This window comes from Tiliqua scincoides, chromosome 4, assembly GCF_035046505.1.
Source record: "Tiliqua scincoides isolate rTilSci1 chromosome 4, rTilSci1.hap2, whole genome shotgun sequence".
In the NCBI taxonomy this organism is placed as follows: Eukaryota; Metazoa; Chordata; class Lepidosauria; order Squamata; family Scincidae; genus Tiliqua; species Tiliqua scincoides.
In genome coordinates this window covers 46,997,740-47,011,615 of record NC_089824.1, presented here as the reverse complement: position 1 = coordinate 47,011,615, position 13,876 = coordinate 46,997,740, and the positions used below count along the sequence as shown (strand labels likewise).

General features: G+C 42.8%; 1 long non-coding RNA gene across 1 annotated transcript; it reads right to left on the bottom strand.

The window, feature by feature from the left end:
• Positions 1-2,000: 2,000 nt before the first annotated feature.
• Positions 2,001-12,200, bottom strand: LOC136647311 (uncharacterized). Its single transcript, XR_010794273.1, has 3 exons — positions 11,913-12,200; positions 11,035-11,126; positions 2,001-2,080 (listed from the first exon to the last, which is right to left on the bottom strand). It is a non-coding gene; the product is annotated as an uncharacterized lncRNA (long non-coding RNA).
• Between the last annotated feature and the right edge of the window lie 1,676 nt (positions 12,201-13,876).

Below are 13,876 nucleotides of genomic sequence, written 5' to 3'. Positions count from 1 at the left end.
CCTAAAACCACAGAGAAGGGAAAAATCATCAGCCTCCCTGAATAAAATATTCACTGGCTGTCACACCACTTACAAGATCCTGTCCCAATCATTGTATATATATAACAAATAGAAGGTGCCCAAAGCAAGACGTGCTCTAAAGATAGTACAGGCCATTTTCATGATGGCGAAGACACTCTGTCACATACACTACATACAAACCAGTTAAACTTTTTAAAGGTAATAATAAGCATCCTGAAAAAAGCTTGAAGGCTACATGGAAACTGGTGTTACTGCATAAAATTGATTTCATGCTCTCTCTGTCCCCAGCTCCTATTAGATGTTGGGCTGTAGAATTTTGCAGCTCTTGTGATTTCTGAACTGACTTCACGCGTAGCTTTATGTAGAGCACGTTATTCAATCTGAAAGGTTATTGTCACAAAGATGGGATTTTTCACTCCTGCTTACTATGACATCACAAGGGGAGATGGGAAATGATGCTTTGAAATGTGAAGATGCTACTTTGTAATTAGTGTGGGTACTTTGAAATGTATGGATCACTTCTATGTAACAGCTCTTTGCTGTTTTGGGGTATCTGGGCACTCTGAAATGTATGAATCTTTCCTATGGCACTTGATCAGACCAAAGTGTGAATTTATCTTAAGTCTGACAGAGGGGATAATAAATCTGCTAAGTAAGGTGTCCAGAGGAGCCTGAGAAAGGAGAATAGAGTGATTTGCAGATGCTACTGATCAAAGGTTATCTGATTAGCTAGACAGGCACAAGGACATTCTCCAGGTGCATTAAACTGAAATTATGCCAATTGCCTGGGTTACATGCCTGGCAGCTAAGTGGCCAGCTCTGACTCAGAGGATTTTTGGAATTATATCACTTGGGAGAGATTCACAAGGGGTTTCAAGGTTTGATCTATATAAGCAAGAAAGGGATTCTACTGAGTTGCACTTCATGTGCTCAGGTGCTGTCAAGCACTCTGTCCAATGGGATCATCACCCAGTGCTCTGGGACTTAGAAATATTTCAACATGCAGTAAGTAGGATTACTTAGCTTTCTTGTTTTTTCTTGTCTATGAAAGTTATGACCTATTCACTGCCATGATAGTCTCTTTGATAGCCCCTGAACAGGGTGGAATGATTCTCTGACTTACATGATTTAGCTTTAATAAATTCCTTTTAAATAAATGATGGGTATGTGTGTGTTTGTTTGTAAAAAATGAAGGGCTCTGTGGGGAAAAAGAATGCCTCAAAGTATCTTGAAGAGACGGAGTCCTTCCTGTCTATAGCTGAGCTGAACAAGTTGCTGAGCTAGAGAGGGAGGGAGGGGTGAAGTGCCTTGTGGCTTGTGAGAGAGAATGCTGTGGAGATCGGGTGCAAGCTGTTTCAGTTTGGGGTTTGCATGATTGATGCCTCCTGTTGCATGGGATGCCCTAGAAGCCTCTGGTCCAAAAGCAACCAACATTACATAGTGTCAGTCCAATGGATTTTCTGGCACTAGCATTACATGGTGGTCAGATGGTGGGGCCTGCATTACTAAGGTAAGGCCTTTATTTGGTCCACAGATGCCCCCTATGCACGAGCAAGATTGGATCCAGAAGAACTCTCAGACTGGAAACCTGATTTTTCTGCAGAGCATTCAGTCAGAACTACCTTAAATACATACTGTATTTTTAAGAACTAAGATCACAGTACAAGAGGCATACAACAATTGAGACGACTGATGGAACAGCAACCCATTCTCCCATCTCAGGCTTACTCCAGGACATACATGGATTAATGAAATGGCAGGCGGAATTGCCTGCACTATTTAAATTGTTATTTTTGCTGTCTTTTTGCGGGGTGGGGGGCTGAGAGCATATGCATTCAAGTAAAATGCACATAAGATGCAGCCAACTGTTAAATCAAATCTTAGAAATTGTCTGTACTTAAATCTTCCAAACAATAATTAAGCAAACTTCCATTTTGTACCAATCTAGCTTGATACCAAAACAAAAAGGGAATCACTTACCTGTAAAAAGAGACAGAGAAGAAACACTCGCCCAACTATACTTTTTTATTCTCCTGCAAATATCTTCCTCACATGATAACTGTAAAACAATATATAGAACTATTCAAAAAATGGTTGTAAATAACAAATAGATATCAGTAACATGGCATACAAAACAGAGTTGAATGAATTAAATTGCAAATTTAAAAGATTAAATTGTTTCCAATGTTCTAATTCAAATATTTTCTGCACATGCATACTAATTGATTACTATAGTCACTAAAATCTATTGGTTTACATATACAAATTTATGGTATACAGGAGCACAGTCTAAAGCAGGGGTGTCAAATTTATTTTGTACAGCCAAATAGCATTCATGGTGCCTGCTGAGGGTCAGAAGTGACATCATTAAGCATGAAGTGATGTCATTAAGCAGATGATGGCCAGAAATAAGCACTTGGTTCTCATGTAGGAACAGTTGTAAATGGCAGAAGAGAAAATATACAAATCTTGATCATATTTTCAAGATGTGAGATAGCCCAGTTATCACGCAGACCAACCGTTCAGTTGCACCACTTCTACCAAGTCATCTCTTTACAGCTTAAGTGCACTGTAAAAGTGACACCTCAGCAGAACCAGCACAGCTAAAAGGGAAGTCTATGTGATAATTAGGTTTTCCCAGAGCCTCAGCAGCATTGCCCTCTCTCAAGCCTCTTAGTCTGTCCCTCCCCTGTAGTATTCTCTGCCTTCTGAGGCCTTCCTCTGTCACTTCCTCCCACAGCTTCAGCAGAATGGGCACTGATGGCATGGTAGCACTTGGACAAGCTAGTTATCACATGGGCTGGATGAAGTGCTTCCAGTGGCCATATCTAGCTGGCAGAGTTTATGTTTGCACCCCTGAAGGGTCTGATCATAAAACTTTTATTTATTTGCTAAAGAGAATTGATAACTGCTTTGGGAAGCAATTGTGAGATTAAGGATTTCAGTTTGGTTTTCATTACACACAGACCAGGCCACTCAGCAAGGTAATTTGCTTGAAGACTAAGAATTGATCAAAAATGAGAGCTGATAGCAAGAAAAACAGTGTATAGGACATAGTGTCTCCTCAGTATCTCCTTAGAACTCCTATTATGTTCAATGGGACTTACTTCCATGTAATTATTCATAAATTTGCATCTTTAATGTAATAATTTGCACAACTAATACAATAAGTCAAAGCCTGACTTTTGTCTCATTTCAAGTGCCTGCTTTTGAATGTTTTAATACCTAATTTCTCTCTTCATACATTTTTGATTTTTGAATCTGTCGTATTTCATATCAGACCAGAGCAGAAAGCTATTGCCTCTCACTCTTACAGATAATTTTTGGCCACTACCACTATAAGGTTCAATGTATAGTTGCAAGGCAGATGGGATTAACCAGGTCTTTTGGCTCCCTGGTCACTTCTTTAGCAAGCAGCTTCTTCTGTGCAGGGGAAATCCCAGTAATTTGGCTCACTGCAGACAAGAGGAAGGGCATGAGACAGTGCACTTTTTTGCTTATTTCCCTCTCTGGTGGAAGCACCTACTTGGCACTTTGATACAGACACAGTCACCCATGAAGGTGTGTGGAAAGGACAGGAACACAGGCTGCCTGGTTTACTCCTTTTCCCATCCCTGCATAGTGGGTTGGGATGACTCCACCAAATCACATTGAATGTATACTGCAATAAGTTACCATGGGTGCCACAGACACACTCTGTACACTTCATACACATGTACTAAATTAACATGTGTTTTTGCCAGGACCTTGTACTTATGGTTACCACACCCCCAACAAAAATTGACACATGCTTAAAAGAGGAAAAGCTTAAATAAATACAAGTTTTTATTAAGGGATTGTATAAAAAAGCTTTTCTGTTAATTTGTAAAACAGGAGGAACAGAAAGATAGAAGGATCCCTATATCAAAACTGGAAGGGAGGGATGGGAAAAAGAACTGGCTATCCCTCCAAAAGAGGCACCCAAAGGGGGAAAAAAACAACTGCAGCAAACACTGTAAGAAGATTAAAATAAAATGTGGGTATTCAAGAGAAAAGAGGATGTGGTTCAATCCAAAGGTGGGGAAAGATATGCATTCTGGAAGGAGTGGATTCAGTAGAATTAACTGTATACAAAGTGAAGTAAAAAATAATAATTCTGAAACATGTTGTGAGGCGAAAAACCTATTGCACTCATATCAGAGGACTCTCAACCCTCCCTCCCCCGGAGGCATGCCTAAATAGAGAATCTTATAGGAAAAAAAGAAAAGTGTATAGCACCCCCTTTGATTCCTCAGAGAATGGGAGGTTGAGTTTTAAAAGCAAAATAGACAGATTGGTTTGTTCACTCACTACCATTTCACATCAGCTCTGGCAAGACTGAGACAGTGAACAAACTTGCACAAGAGCCCCAAAACTGACTAGATTCCTGAAGTGTGGCTCTGCAGGAGTACGCACACATACAGAGAGGAAGCTGTCCCTGGGGAAGGGACTCTACAATCTGAGAAAGCCTTGTCCCAAGTTCTTACCAGACGATAGCTTAACCCAGGGGTGTCAAACTCATTTCATACGGAGGGCCACATAGCATTCATGATGCCTGCTGAGGGCTGGAAGTGATTAGGCAAGAAATGATGTCATTAAACAGGTCATAACAAAAAAATATTTTTTCTCACTTAGGAACTCATTGGCTGCAAATAACAAGAGAAAATATATGAATCTTGATCATATTTCAAGATATGGGAGAGCCCAATTTTCATGTGGGCTGCCCTTTCAGCAGTAACACCTCAGCACTACTCAGCAGCTGAAAGCCTGAGGGCTGTATAAAAAGCTTCCGTGTGCTGCATCCGGACCCCAGGCCTTATGTTCGACACCCCTGGCTTAACCAGCAAAGAACCCAACCTGCTTCTTCTACACTGGGCTGTTACCTACCCATGGTTTGGTTGGCTAGAAAAGTGGTTTCAACCCATCTGTAACTTATGATATTCTGTGGAACCCCAATTCCCTCTCCTTATATTGAAAAAGGTTGCATAATAAGAAACACTGTCCTAGAGTAACTCCCTAAGCTGCTGAAGAAATCACTGCTGAGGCTAAGGAGACCCTTGCAAATTGTTTGGGACTGGGGCTTCCCCACAGAAGACATCTTGTGTGAATGTGGAAAAAAACAAACCACTTCACATATGTTACAGTGTATACAGTGCCCTTCATTATGTACGGAAGAAGATCTTATAATGGCAAAGGGGAATGCTGTTGAAGCGGCCCGATATTGCAAAAATGATATCTAGTTTTAACCTTTTTATGTATATTGTTATTTTGTATGTATAAAATTATACTTTTATAGATGCTTTTTGACACGAAGAAAAAAATTGGACAAATTCTTCACTGAAAAGAGCATGTAATCACAGAATTGCACAGGGAATTAAAATATGTACCAATACTAAATTTCTCACAATATAATCCTATGCATGTCTAGTTGAAAGTAAATCCACTGAGTCTAATGGGACAAACAGCCCAATCCCATGCATGTCTACTCAGAAGTAAGTCCCATTCGTGTCAATGGGGGTTACTTCCAGGAAAGTGTGGACAGTATTGGGCTGTTAGGCTGCAACCCATTCACACTTACATGGGAATAAGTCCAATTGACTTCAAAGGGAATTCTGAGTAGATATGCATAGGATTGGGTTCTTACTCTCACATAAGTATAGGTATAGGACAAGCTTCAGGAACTTGACTTGCAACTACTATTGCATATCAGATACAATGCCCAGTCAGCTATCATATTCTCTGGGAAGTCTTGAAAAGCCATTAAGTGTAAGACTTTCTGCTACTACAAATAATGTTGTTTTACAGAATTCTTTTGTTTTTTGAAGATTTAGTCTCAACAGCCTTAATCTAAATTTTTCTATAACCTGTCATGAATATTGATGTTCCAAGTGCTGCAAAGTTCTCTCAACAGGAAAAAACTTAATCTAAAAGTTTATATAAAAGTATAATTAATCTGTCAACTTCAGCTAGCATTTTGTTGTGTCCTTCCTAAATCTTTGAATACATTCACTTATCTAGCTGCAGCTGAAAACTTATATGTAGGACAGACTTTTTTTTCTCCCCTAGACTACAATACACTGTGAAATGTTTGTTCAGGAACATCTCATTTGAGAAATAAATGAACTTAACCTAGGTCAAATAAAGAATATTCTTCTTAAACCACAAAGACACATTATTGCAGCTTTTTTTTTTTTAAATTATACAAAGTGTTTTAAAACACAGTTATGCTTCCCAATGTCCCTGGATATAAAGCACACAGCAGCATCAGGCCTCTAATCTTCAGCAAAGTCTTCATTTCCAGAAGTACAACTCTTCCATCTGTCCTGCCACTACCTGTATGCAATGTTTTGGTTCTCTCCATAAACATGATATTTCCTCTCTTGCATTCAGAAGTGGAAAAGTCCAATAAGAGCTGCACCAGTTGATTATGTTAACTGTGTAACTCAGTAGAGATACTTCATGGGTGGGAGGGAAGGAGGTGTAAAAGAAAACTTGTAAAAGGAAGGCAGGTTAATGTTTTGGAGCAGTGAGCTCCCACTTACAGCTCTATTCAGCATCGAATACTAGTTTTTATACAGCATTTTGAGTGTTCAAGTGCTGTTCAAATGGGAGTATGTAGTTATTCCAACTGGACGTTGCATGGCACAACTGTGCTTGCAGATTTTACTCTGTACGACACATCATGCAATTCTGTTGAGCAATGTGAATGCAGGTTCTGCCAGGTGTAACTGGAATTTATGAAGAAATTGCAAATTATGCCCAGTGGATATGAAGTCATAGCTGTTATGATACAGTTATGTTAAGTTTGATGAAGTGTACCATCCATATGCTTCAGCCAATTTACAATGTCTGCTTGCAGAAATAAAATGTTCCTCTCTACACTAGAACCCTAGGATGCTAACTAGCATAACATAGCAACTGCAGCACAATGCTACATCTATCTACTTAGAAGTAAATCCCACCGCATTCAATGGAACTACTCTCAAATATGTGTTTACAGGGTTCCAGTCTAAGAATCTGAGCTGCGAATCAGAACGTTCCTAGTTTGTATCTTGCCTCTGCCATGAACTATCTAGTTGGCCTTAGTTGGCAAACCACTCCCTCTCAGTTCCCCAACTGCCATATGAGGATAAAAATACTCACCGTATGTACTCTGGTATAAGTTGAAAAATTTATTCCTAAAAACTGATGCTGAAAACCTGGGTTGACTTATACATGGGTCAATACAATAAATAAAACTTCTAAGAGCAGCTGCCTGGTGAAGTGGGAGTAGGACTGGGCTGAGAAGCAGGACACAAGAGGGAATATAGAAAAAAGGAGTAATTTTACTAACCAGTAATTATGGTATTCAGAGGCAACCATTTTAGCTTCTTCTCCAAATAGGAAGAGAAGTGAAGGCACTTATGGGAAATGTAGACTGTATGAGGGTTGCTGCTATGAAAGTACAAAACTGTACAGGTCCAGCCTATTTATACACGGATTTTTTATACACGGATTTGACTCAACACGAATGGCCCCTGCAAATGAGAAAGAATGTGCTGATCCCTGGAGAATCAGAAAAATGCATCCCTTTAAAATCAGTTTTAAAAACTGAACAGTCCTTTAACAATAGCCTCCTTAATGAGAGAGGGAGGGCAGCAGGCTAACAATCCATCAATCCTTCTCTCTCCTTTGAAGCCCTCCCTTCCCCCAGAACATGAAAGAAATGTGACGTTTTGCATTGGTGAAGGGAGGGGCTGAGTGAAGTGCTGATGGATTGTCTTCTTAATGACTTATCTTAGAGTCAAAAGTTCAGCAAGGCTGTTTTTCAATCACTGGAGCAAAGAAAGTTTGTTTTTTAAAATTAATTTGCTATAGTGTTTTTTTTTTTAAATCTAAGTGAGTGCTTGGAACAGAACCCAAGCGAATAATTAGTCTCAACCTGTACTCTCAGAAAGCCTACAACTCCCATAAGCACCTTCATCTACCTTCCTGCTCAGAGAAGGTAAAATGCCTCCTTTTTATTTTCTTTTTGCTGCTACCTCAGAACAATTCCTGGTAAGCCTTCAAAGAATTTCACACCCCTCTAAATTTAACCCCAACTTATCCAAGGGTCATAGAAAATTCCATGATTGTTGGCTAAAAATCTGTCCTTGACTTATTTGTGAGATCGACTTATAGGTGTCTGTCTGCGGTGACTTGTAAGGCTGATGTAATGATTACACCAAGATAGAACTCAAGAACTTTTATACAGAAATAATATTCATCTCCTGTCTGTTGTATTTTCTTAATATGTATACTTGGAAATAGTATCTAAAATTCTACAGCCTTTTCTAAACTTTAATCATGGAGAACATCAGACAAAAATCAGTTGGGGTGTGTACAGCCCCACTGATGAAGGAAGGCCTACTATATAGGTCTACATATTATTTGCTTATTTCTGACACTGGTATATTCCAATATAACAGGTTCTGACACACTTATATTCCAATATTCTGGTGCTCCAACAACTGGATGCTTGCAAAAGAAATAAGTCATTAAATACACTTGTTACTGTATTTATTAGATCTCTAAGCCATCGTAAAGAAGCAAGTCCAAGAGGAAGAAATATTCTTAAATAAAACTTCAGTAAAACTACTAACCATTCACTACTTCCTCAAAGTTGCAATGAGAACTAGCTCTAAAAATTCAGTAAGTATATACCAATTTTGCACTGTTTAGTTCGATCACAGAATATACCAAGTGTGAACTACCATGTAGCCTTATTTTATTCAAAGATGCTTTTGGACTTTGATATGGTAGAGAACAGAGTGTACAAACTGGTCCTCACACCATTATACAGAATTTACAAATGAACTGAGTATCAAATGTTGCTGACTCTAAAAGATGTGACAGCAGAATGAATTAACTAAAAGCTAAATGTTTCCAAAGCTTTTTGTAGATAGGTCTACAGTACAAAAGGGGAGCTAAAAATAAATTAACACTTTATAAGCATTTTTTGAAAATATGCAAAATATGCTATAGTTTCAGGTTGACAAAGAAAGTCATTTGTATGACTTAACAGAACAGATAATTAAACTCAATTTGCAAGGCCAATATAATGGGTTTGCCTAATTTTTCTTCAAAGTTTTCTCTCACAAGACTGACATACCATGCCATGAACCCAGTAATACTTATGTAAATAGTCTTTTGAAAAGCATATGCATAAATATTTTTATGGATAAATCCTTTTCAACCCAAGTTTATCCCTTGATTGTAGAAAAAAATTGGTGGATGTTTGAAAATACACACAGTCCAGAATAAAGAGGAAACTGAGGGAAGCGAAAGGCAGGAGGAGTCAGGCTGTGTTATACAAAAGCTAAGCCCCATGTTGTAGAGGAAACATGGCTAGTAGATTCCTAGATCGCACTGCTGCACCAAATGTTATGTATCCAACATGTATGCATGTAACAACATTTTGAAACTATTTTTCCAATATCAAGAGTTCTGCTTGTTTAATAATCTATGAAATATTTTGAATGTGATCATTCTTACCCTAACTGGAGTTAAAGAGGTTTGAGCAGCATGAATTAGCTGCATAATATTATTCAAACACTGCTTTAAGTAATGTTTGATACATCATTCCAAAAGACTAAGTATTTCTGAAAAGTTTTCTTTCCAAACTTCCTGTTTCTATTACAGACCTCTGAAATTTTCTCCCCCATGAATTTTCCTGGAAGGGAGGTATTTATTTTCCCACATCTCAACAGAAAATAAGCAAAGCAGGCATTTACTAATGCTACGTAACATATGTTTGTCTAGTCTTACATTATGTACCTACAGTATGCTGATGCTGGCCTGTGAAGTAACAACATAATTAAGGTGAAGCCACAAGATCATCCCACCTCTGCAGTACTGTATGATGAATTGGGCCTAACTAAAATTAGGAGCTGGGTTACTTCGTTCTACATTGGCTACCATAATACCAAGACATCACATCTTGCAACTTTGCTAATGGGAACTCCATTTCAAGAAATTTGGAGCAGGGGGAAAAAGGTATAGCACAATATTTTAAACAAGCCTGATGAAACAGAGAAATGTTTTGAGATGGTCATTGAAATGCTTATTGTCTTGCTGAAAAGGCACATAGTTACTATGTATCTCTCTCATCTGAGTGGTGTGGTCCAGGGTTCCATTCCCCCCCCCCCCATCCTCTTGGATACAGCTCCAATGTGCATATAAATGAACTGTGAACAGCTCTGAGTAAAGATTGGTCCTTAGATTACATTGAGGGTAGAAGACAGAATGCCCTGGAAACACAGTGAAGACCCAGGCTGCATTAGTAGATTCACAAAGTCCTCTCTGCTTGTATGTGCATTTTGTTTTGCTTTCCTCACAAGGTTGACCACCATCTTAACAATGCGTCCTGTCCTTTCAAACATACGGTGAAGAAGAGATGGTAGAGCCCAGGCCTTAATGTTTGCTGCAGTTCCAACAAACATAAAAATCCTCTCCTCCCACCCTGAAAGCAACAGTAGACAGAGGTAGACACTGATAGCCCCAGAGTATCTAACTGCACATACAAAAGAGCCAAAGCCAAATGCTTCCTGATTGAAAGGGAGAAGAAACAGGACAGGGTTAGAGCAGGGGGGATCACACAGAGGTAGGTAGCCTCTTTCCTATCAGCAAAAAGAACAACAAGCCCCTCCTCTGCAGTCAGATCCCCCTCCTCTCTCCCTCTATAGACAGTGCTCAGTACAGAACCTTCAGTGTAAACAGAAAGAAACTGACAAGTTGTGGGGAGGTAAAAAAAAGCTGTTCCAACAACAAAACCGAGCCTTGTGGCAACTAAAGCATGAGAACAAATATAACATTGTGGCATACGCTTCCACCGGGCACTTTCACAGATGCACGAAAAGCAAAAGGTGTTTTTGGTGGGCAGGGGGCTGGGAAAAGGTGGGAGACACACACACACACTGCAGTTATTTCTCTCATGCGTCTCTCCAACACCCCCCCCCCCCCACCACATACTCACACCTTTTGTTTGCCTAACTTTGTGACAGAAAAACTTGGCCACAGCTCTTCGTTCTTCTCTGGTTGTTCATTTGGTCTCCTCCACTTTGGCACCTCTTCAAAAACAAAGCCCAAAAAACAAAACAAAAAAAGCAGATAACAAACGAACAGAGCAGATGTGTTGGGTTTAGCAGCCAACTTGTTTATCCTTTTATAGTCCCCACCACACTACACTTCAAGGTAGTTGCTCTGATTCAGAAGGGCCCCTCTGGGTCACAGCTGGGTGGAAGTGGGGGGGAGAGAGCAGCAGACTCCTTCTCACTCTCTCCTCACAGTTTTTATTGGGGGGGGAGCCAAAATGGCCAGCCTGGGTCACAGCTGGGGGGAAGTGGGAGGGAGCAACCAGCTCCTTCTCTCCCCTCCTCAGTTTTTATGGGGGGGGGGGGTAGAAAGGCCAGTCGGGGTCGCAGCAGGCTCCTCACCCCCTCACTGTTTTTACGGGACACAAGTCCCAGGAAGACGCTGACTAGGAGAGAGCGAAGAAGGCCGCCAGCGAGAGCCCCTTCTGGGGAGGGGGCCGGCAACCCTCTACTGCGCAGAAGGACGCAGCGCCGCTGTGGCTCGCGCCCTCCCTGCGCCTCAAGAAGTGCCCGTGGAGGGACCAGCCAGAAGTAGGAACGAGGGAGGAGGGGGGAGGCGCGCGCTCAACCGCCTCGCGCCGTCGGGCTGCCCAACGGCCTTCGCCGGACGGAACGTTGGGCTCGCGGCCGCCGCGCGCGGCGACGACGACGCCCTGGAAGCCGCGCGCCCCAACCGTCTCCCCCTAACGCCCCCCCCCACACGCGCGCCAGCCAGCCAGCCAGCCAGCCAGCCACTGCTCCTCAACAGACCCCCTCACTCACCCGTCCGCAGCGTCCTCCTTTGTATCCCGTAGGCGCAGGAGAGCCACAGTTCGGAGGGGGGTGCTTGAGGGTGTCAAGAGCCCTCCGGCGGGGGAGGACCGAGTGCAGGCGGCGGCGCCCACCAGGCGTTGCGGGGGGGAGAGAGGACGGCTGGTTTTCTCCGAGCGCTCCCCGCCCCCTGCACGCGCTGTCGCCCGTTCCGCCTGTTTGTGTTGAAGCGACTCTGGAAAGAGGGAGGGAGGGAGTGGGGGAGGGGAAACAGACCCAAACAGCTGAGAGGATGTAAACACTGCGGTCACGTGACCGAGCCGCACGGCCCTGACAGGGAACAAGGCAGCCTCGAGCCCCCCCCCCCCTTCGGCCCAGACACCGGCGTCGTCGCTCTGCTACGCCAGACTGCCGCAAGCTCCGCCCCGCAACCCGCCGACCAATCGGAGGAGCGGCGTCAGGGATCCTGCCAGGGCGGCCAATCGCGGTGTTGGGTGAGGTCTCTCAGGGGCGTCCTGCCTGGAAGTCGCTGCTTGGGACTGCTTTCCTAGGAGTAAGCCCCATTGGCCATAATGGGACTTACTACTGAGTAGACATGCATAGGGCTGGGCTCTGAGGCTGCCATCCTGTCCACACTTTCCTGGAAGGAAGCCCCATTGGCTATAATGGGATTTACTTCAGAGTAGTCAGGCATAGGATTGGGCTCTGAGACTGCAGTCCATACTTTCCTGGGAATAAAACCCATTGATTTACTTGAAATCCCAATTGGTTTATTAAATTAATTAATTTAAATTCAAATTCAAATTGATTTAATTGAAATCCCAATGGGATTTACTTCTGAGTAGGCAGGGCTAGGCTTGGGGTCTAGGATAGCCTTTTGCAGAGTAGCCTGATGGCTCTGCATCTTGCACTCAGTTCCAGATTTTTAGGGGAAATATATTTTAAATTTGATAGATTTATTTATTCATTTAAATGTTTTAGTGCTGAATCCTATATATGCCTACTAAGAGGTAAGTCCCATTGGAGTCAGTTAGGCTTAGTCCCAGGAAAGTGGATAGGATGGGGCTGTGGATCCTATTTACCTTACTTATAAAAGAATTACTTAAATTTCAGGGCTTCCTTTAAATCACCTTGTTTCTTATGTGGTCTTGTCTCTTGTGGTCCTCTGGCCAGGCGTGATTCAGTCCTGTCCAACAGCACTGGTGCAGCTGCAATGCAGCCCCAAGGTAAGGGAACAAATGTTCCCTTACCTTGAGGAAGCCTCCATGACTGCCTCCCCACCACAGGGTGCAGCACAGGCCCCTTTGGGCATGGCTACACCAGCACTGAAAAACTGGATGGAATTGGGCAGCAGTTCTTAAACTCTCTGGGAGATTTTGAGCCGCAGTAAGTCCTTGTGGGGGCAGGGGGAAGGCAGTGACGCAATCCCCAGGATCGCGTCGCTAAGGGGACTGCAGGGACTGACATTTACTTACCAGTCCCTGCTGCAGCCTCCCAGGGGTGTGAGGAGCCCTGCATGACTGTCCACCCGAGGCTTAGAAAGTGAAAGTGGAGCGATCACGCCACGCCTCCCCAAAACCGGACGTGGAGCGCAATCGCTCCGCTTTCACTTTTGGAAGGCTGGGGAGCCCTGCAAAGCGTCGCACAGTGCTCCCTGCACCCCTAGGAGACTGCAGCAGGGACTGGTAAGTAAATGCCAGTCCCTGCATCCCCCTTAGCAATGTAATCCTGAGGACCACATCACTGCCTCCCCCTGCCCCCGCTCCTCAAGGGGGTAGAGGCTAGGGCCCTCAGGCTGGGGTGTCATGATGCCCTAGTTTGAGAAGCCCTGGATTGGGCCCTTAGTTTCCTTAAATTCAGGTCTCATAAGAAGAGCCTTGCTGGATTAGGCCAACAGCCCATCTAGACTCGCTTCCTATATCTCATAGTGGCCTACCAGATGCTGCAGGGAGCAAAAAGACAATAGGAGACTGCAT